General features: G+C 43.3%; 1 pseudogene; it reads left to right on the forward strand.

Annotated features, from left to right (window-relative positions):
* The first annotated feature begins 666 nt into the window (after positions 1 to 666).
* On the forward strand, positions 667 to 5,299 carry LOC133256734 (endogenous retrovirus group K member 10 Gag polyprotein-like; annotated as a pseudogene).
* Positions 5,300 to 7,646: the final 2,347 nt, after the last annotated feature.

The raw sequence follows: 7,646 nt of genomic DNA on the forward strand, positions 1-7,646 counted from the left end.
TCCAAGGTGAGGAGCAGCGCCCGTGAGGAGAAACCTCACGTCCAAAGTAAGGAGCAGGACGGCGCTTTGCTCGAGCAGCCGTGAAGAGATACCCCACGTCCAATGTAAGAGAAACCCAAGTAAGACGGTAAGTGCGGGGAGCTGCCCGTGAGAACGGGGTCCTTTATCTAAAGGACACAGCCCTGGGAGCTGCCTCAGTCCTTGAGGGTTTGCTTGCAAACATAGGTCTCTGTCCCGCCACCCCAGAGATTAGGCGAGTATTAACTGCAGACACCTGGAGTTCTGGACAAACTTCTCATGCACAAGGAAATGTTATCTGGTGTAAGAAATAATAACAGGGTGCCATTCCCATGCTCTCAAGATTTCTTGTGACTTTTCGTAAGATGTATAGGTCAGCCAAGAAAAATGTTAACTGTCTTGTTTTTCTCTTGCTCTCCTGTATAAATATAAGATTCTGTATAAAGTCGTGGTCAGACCGCTTCCCTTTGTGGAGACGTGTCTGACCCTCTCGATCCCATCTTTGCTGTAGTATTCTTTCTCAGCCACGTCGTGCACGTTCTCGGGACCTGATCGACTTTGCCGGCTGGCACGGGCAGGTGGCGCCCAAACAGGGACTCGAGAATCAGAGTGCAACCATGGCCGCTGCCCGTCAGGATTGAGGTAAGTAACGAGGAATTCCTAATTATTTGAAGTAAGGGGCAAGGAGTGTTATTGTTGAGAGTAATAAATCATGGGACAAGGCAGTAGCTGCCAGTTATTTGTACATATGTTGAAAACTATGTTAAAAGGCAGGGGAATTCATGTAAATAAGTTACAGCTAGAAAAGTTTTTCCTTTTTGTAGAAGAAGTTTGTCCTTGGTTCCCAGAGGAAGGAACAGTTAGTCTGGAAACTTGGAAAAAAGTAGGAAAACAATTGCAGACATATTATTCCTTACATGGTCCCAATCGTATCCCTGTGGATGCTTTTTCTTTGCGGACTCTCATAAGAGACTGTCTGGATCCTGAACATGAGGGACATAAGATTCAAACGGCCCTCCCGGATTCCACAGAACCCGAAGTTGCAGAGCCTTCCGCCCCTCCGCCCTAGCCACTTTATGCCGTGCCTGAGGGAACAGCTTGTAAGGCTGGAAGGAATGATGATGTGTTAAGCTCTGATGAACAGGAAGAGTTAAACGAACAAGCGGCTCAGTACCATAGACAGGATATGCCTTGGGAGATGATGGTTAGCGTGCAACCCCCCTCAGGAAAAGGGGAATTAAAGCATTCAGGGCTTTCCGAAGAACAGCTGGAAAATTTAATTCAGAAAATTGTTATAGCAGTAAAAAAGGATGCACAGGGAGATTCCCACTCCAGCCAGCCTGTGGCTCCAGCATATCCTCCCTCAGTTCTTGCTGGGCTCGACCCACCTCCGCCTTTCGTAGAACCACGAGAGCTTATATCTATCCCTGCTTCTTTGCCTGGTGAAAACATAAAAATTAAAAGTGAGATATTATTATCTCCTCTTCAAGAAGCAATTAAGTGAGCTAATGATGAAGGAGAACATATTCCCGGGTTTTCAAGAATCTATCCAGTATTTGAAAATGCTCAACAGCAGAGGTATTATGAACCTCTACCCTTTAAGCAACTAAAAGAGTTAAAAATGGCTTGTGCACAATACGGCCCGACTGCGACATTTACTCAGGCTATTATAGAGGCTTTAAGAAATCAAAATCTGCCACCTAATGATTGGAAACAGGTTGCTCGGGCTTGTTTATCTGGAGGAGATTATTTACTATGGAAATCTGAGTTTTCTGAGCAGTGTGGGATCACAGCTGATATCAATCAGCGACAGGGACTGAACACCACTTATGAAATGATGGTGGGAGAGGGGGATTATCGAGACACTAATAATCAACTTAATTATTTGCCTGGAGCCTACCCTCAGATTAGTGCTGTGGCTCTACGAGCATGGGAAAAACTTCCAAATTCTGATAAAAAGACTGAAGATTTATCTAAAATTCGTCAGGGGCCAGATGAACCATATCAGGATTTTGTTGCCCGCCTGCTTGAGGCAATTAGTAAAATGATAGGGGATGAGCAGGCGGGAATGGTGTTGGCTAAACAGCTTGCTTATGAAAATGCCAATTCGGCTTGTCAAGCTGCCCTGAGACCTTACAGAAAAAAGGGAGGCTTATCCGATTATGTACGGATTTGTGCCGATATCGGCCCTTCGTACATTCAAGGCATAACTTTGGCCGTGGCATTACAAGAAAAGACAGTCAAAGAAGTACTGTATCAACAATTATTGCCTTAGCGGGTTTTAGTGGACGGCTTGATAATCATTATCCCTCGGATAAAATTTTGCAATTTGCTCACTATCACCAATTTCTCTTTGCAAAAATCGTTGTTTCTCAGCCCCTTGCCGACGCCCTAACTGTATTTACTGATGGCTCTTCTAATGGAATAGCTAGTTTGATGATACAGGACAATACTGCCACCTGGCATACTAATTATAAGTCTGCTCAAGAAGTAGAACTATTTGCCGTTTTTCAGGCTCTATTACAAATCTCTGCTCCATTTAATTTATATTCCGACAGTCAATATATCATAAGAGCCTTCGACACTATTGAGACTGTTCCATTTATCGGTACCCTGAATTCTACTATCCAAACTCTTTTTCGTGATATACAATATTTAATTTGCTCCAGAGTTAATAAATGCTATTTCGGTCATATTCGTGCTCACTCTGGACTTCCTGGACCTTTAGCACGAGGCAATGCTTTGGCTGACGAAGCTACACGTATGATGTTTCCTTCATTGGAACAAATGGCAAAAACTTCCCACAGCTTACACCATCAAAACAGCAACAGCTTAAGACTTCAATTTGGCATTACTCGAGAAGCTGCCAGACAGATTGTTAAGCAATGTCAAACATGTCCTCAATTTTTTAGCATCCCCCATTATGGAGTTAATCCCCGAGGATTGTTGACAAATGACATATGGCAAATGGATATTACCCATATTCCTGAATTTGGTAAACAAAAATTTGTTCATGTTACTATTGACACCTTCTCCGGCTTTTTACATGCCTCTCTACAATCCGGAGAAGCTAGCAAACACTGTATAGCTCATTGTTTTAAATGTTTTGCTGTTATGGGAACCCCTAAGACCATAAAAACAGACAATGGTCCAGGATACACTGGAAAAATTTTTCAACTATTTTGTATGCAATTGTCTATCTCACATAAAACGGGTATCCCTTATAATCCTCAAGGTCAAAGAATCATTGAACGGGCACATCAAACTCTCAAACATCAATTGCAAAAACTAAAGAAGGGGGAATTGTATCTCAATACCCCCTCCAACTCTCTAAACCATGCTTTATTTGTTCTAAATTTTTTACAATTGGATATACGTGGCCGTTCAGCAGCACAGCGATTTTGGAACTTTGATGCGCAAACAATAAGACCTAAAGTCTTTTGGAAAGACCCACTTGTGGGAAAATGGTATGGACCAGATCCTATAATAATTTGGGGACGAGGGCATGTTTGTGTTTTCCCACAGGATGCTGAAGCGCCACGCTGGCTGCCGGAAAGGTTGGTACGCACGGCGGAGACGATCTCTAGTAAACCAGATGAGGAGATTGAAGATTCAAGAGCATGATGAATTACCATCTCGGCAACAACTCCAGGCATTAATGCGAGAGGCACAGAATCATGTTGCTGTGCAGGGCGATCCGATATTGCCTTTAAGCTTCCTGATAACCTTATTAATTATATTAAATCAGATTAACACTGCACATTCTGAAGAATATTCAAATGCTTACTGGACTTATTTTCCCGACCCTCCCCTTCTCCAACTGGTGGGCTGGGAGGGTCGGTCCATTCCCATATACACTAATGATACTGTGGCTTTGGGGGGGTTTTTCAGATAAACATATTATTCCTAATCAAGTTAATTTCTCTTATCATGGCATGTTTGATCGTTTACCTATCTGTCTAGATATTTTAATTCAACAGGATGCCTTTTTGTTGCAGAGTCAGGATATGCTGATTATGACAATGGTTGGAGCCTATATATTCCTGGAGTAACGAAAGAATCTGGAATTCCTCAACGTCGTAATTGAACTGGTCCTTTAGATATCCCTTTCTGCGACTTTGGAACAAGGGGAAGAGTCACTGCTGCGCCATGGAAACTGTGTCGAAATGAGACTGCCACGGTCTATAACATATTTGGGACAAATGAGTCATTGTGGGACTGGTCTCCAGATTCGAACAGAAACCCCGGAGCACAAGATAATAGAAAGTTTGCATCCCATATTTGGAACTTGGGCGGCTCTAAAGTGTTCCAAACAGAAATCTGGAAACTAGCTGCCGCTCTTGCATGTGAGGGTTCCTACCTTCAGGTGGGATCGAAAGTGAGACACGGTTATTTATGGAATCTCACCATGAGATACCCTCGAGCATGTGTACCTCACCCTTATGCTTTATTAGTAGGATCTATAAATATACAACTTGGGTCACGAAATTATAATGTAACTTGTAACAATTGTACTTTGACTAACTGCATCAGGGGAATTACTAATCAAACTAGGGTTCTAGTCTTACGGCAGCCTGCCTTTGTTATGATTCCTGTAAAAATTAATGGGTCTTGCTATGATGAAAAAGGACTTGAGCTTTGGAGAGAAGTAGAGGGTGCTTTAATGTGTTATTGCAGGGGAATAGGGTTAATAATTCTGGGATTTATAGCTTTGGTAACCCTTATCGCCTCCTCGATTACTGCAGCCCTGTCCCTGGCACAATCAGTGCAAACTGCAACTTTTGTTAATAATCTGACACAGAATGTATCCGTTACCCTAGAGACTCAAAAAACAATATTGACAAAAAGCTAGAGGACCAATTAAATGCCCTTTATGATGTTGTAAAATTTTTAGGTAAAGAGGTACAAAGTACAAAGTTAAAATTACGGATACAATGTCATGCTGATTTTCGATGGATCTGTGTTACCCAAAAAAAATATAATGGTAGTATAACTGCTTGGGATAAGGTGAAAGCTTATTTAGAAGGTATTTGGCATACATGAAAATATTTCCTTAGATTTACTGTATCTACATCAAGAAATAATGAATATTGAGAATGCACCTAGACCTGATTTGGATGTTGCAAAAAGAGCTGAGTCTTTTGTTAAAGAACTTTTTCGACATGTACCTACCATCAATAGTATTTGGTACTTGGGAGCAGCCATAGGAGGACTATTCTTAATAATTTTAACTGTTTTATTTCTTGCACCTTGTTTAATTAAAAAGCTGATTGATGATCTATGGATGATAAAGGCTTCCATCTATGGAAATTGTCTGCAGTTAAAGGAACATAAGCATGCGCCTATAGAAAAAGAAAGGGGGAGATGCGGGGAGCTGCCCGTGAGAACGGGGTCCTTTATCTAAAGGATACAGCTCTGGGAGCTGCCTCAGTCCTTGAGGGTTTGCTTGTAAACATAACTCTCTGTCCTGCCACCCCAGAGATTAGGCGAGTATTAACTGCAGACACCTGGAGTTCTGGACAAACTTCTCATGCACAAGGAAATGTTATCTGGTGTAAGAAATAATAACAGGGTGCCATTCCCATGCTCTCAAGATTTCTTGTGACTTTTCGTAAGATGTATAGGTCAACCAAGAAAAAAATCTTAACTGTCTTGTTTTTCTCTTGCTCTCCTGTATAAATATAAGATGCTGAATAAAGTCGTGGTCAGACCGTTTCCCTTTGTGGAGACGTGTCTGACCCTCTCGACCCCATCTTTGCTGTAGTATTTTTTCTCAGCCGCGTCGTGCACATTCTCAGGACCTGATCGACTTTGCCGGCTGGCTCCAGCAGGTAAGAGCTCAGAGAGGGCATCAGAGGACAGACAGACTGAAACCACAGTCACAGCAAAGTAGCCTAACTGATCACATGGACCACAGCCTTGTCTAACGCAATGAAACTAAGCCATGCCATCTAGAGCCACCCAAAATGGACAGGTTGTGGTGGAGAGGTCTCACAAGATGTGTCCACTGGAGAAGTATATGGCAAACTTCGTCAGTATTCTTGCCTTGAGACCCCAGGAACAGTATGAAAAGAAAAAAGTTAGGACACTGAAAGATGAACTCCCCAAGTCGGTAGGTGCCGAATATGCTACTGGAGATCAGTGGAGAACTAACTCCAGAAAGATTGAAGAGACAAAGCCAAAGCAAAAACAACACCCAGCTGTGGATGTGACTGGTGATGGAAGTAAAGTTCAATGCTGTAAAGAGCAATATTGCATAGGTACCTGGAATGTTAGGTCCACGAATCAAGGCAAATTGGAGCAGCGAGCGGCCGAGAGGAGATACCCCATGTCCAAGGTAAGAGAAACCGAAGTAAGATGGCAGGAGCTGGGAGAGGGCATCAGAGAGCAGACAGACTGACAGACAGACTGAAAGCACAATCACAGCAAAGTAGCCAATCTGATCACTTGGACCACAGCCTTGTCTAAGTCATGAATGTAAGCCATGCCGTGTAGGGCCACCCAAGACGGACAGGTCATGGTGGAGAGGTTTCACAAAATGTGTCCACCAGAGAAGGGAAAGGCAAACCACTTCAGTATTCTTGCCTCGAGAACTCCATGAGCAGTATGAAAAGGAGAAAAGATAGGACACTGAAAGAGGAACTCCCCAGGTGGGTAGGTGCCCAATATGCTACGGGACATCAGTGCAAAACGCAGTACTTGGATACAATCTCAAAAATGATACAATGATCTCTGTTCATTTCTAAGGCAAACCATTCAATATCACAGTAATCCAAGTCTATACCCCGACCAGTAACGCTGAAGAAGCTGAAATTGAATGGTTCTATGAAGACCTACAAGACCTCTTAGAACTAACATCCAAAAAAGATATGCTTTTCATTATAGGGGACTGGAATGCAAGAGTAGGAAGTCAAGAAACACCTGGAGTAACAGGCAAATTTGGCCTTGGAGTACAGAATGAAGCAGGGCAAAGGCTAATAGAGTTTTGCCAAGAGAAGGCACTGGTCATAGCAAACACCCTCTTCCAACAACACAAGAGAAGACTCTACACATGGACATCACCAAGTTGCTTCCCCTGCCCTGCCTGGCCTTGCCTGCAGAAACACCAGTACAATGAAGGCCCTGCCCCATGCTTTCCCTTCACTCCTGTGTCTGCCTCCTTGACTCTGCTGCTTCCCCAGGCCAGAGTGTCTCTCATTTCCAGCAAAACTGTGAGTAACAATGAAGTTTTCTTTCAATGGCACTGACCCTCTCTGTGTTGTCACTCAGTCACTGTTACAAATTAAGACCCAGGCACAAATCAGAGCTACTGCTCCCAACATGGCCAAGTACAATGGCAGCACTTTCATTTCATTATTTTATTCTGCTGAAATATCCTAATATTCTAATAGGCAATTTCTGTTGTTCAGTTGCTTAGTTGTGTCTGACTGCTTGCGACCCCATGGGCTGCAGCATGCCAGACTTCCCTGTCTTTTACCATCTCCTGGAGCTTGTTCAAACCCACGTCCATTGAGTCAGTGGTGCCATCCAACCATCTCGTCCTCTGTCTCCCCCTTTTCTTCCTGCCCTCAACCTTTCCCAACATCAGGCTCTTTTCTAATGAGTTGGCTCTTGGCATCTGGTGGCCA

The sequence above is a fragment of the Bos javanicus genome, chromosome 11, assembly GCF_032452875.1.
Source record: "Bos javanicus breed banteng chromosome 11, ARS-OSU_banteng_1.0, whole genome shotgun sequence".
NCBI classification, from domain to species: domain Eukaryota; kingdom Metazoa; phylum Chordata; class Mammalia; order Artiodactyla; family Bovidae; genus Bos; species Bos javanicus.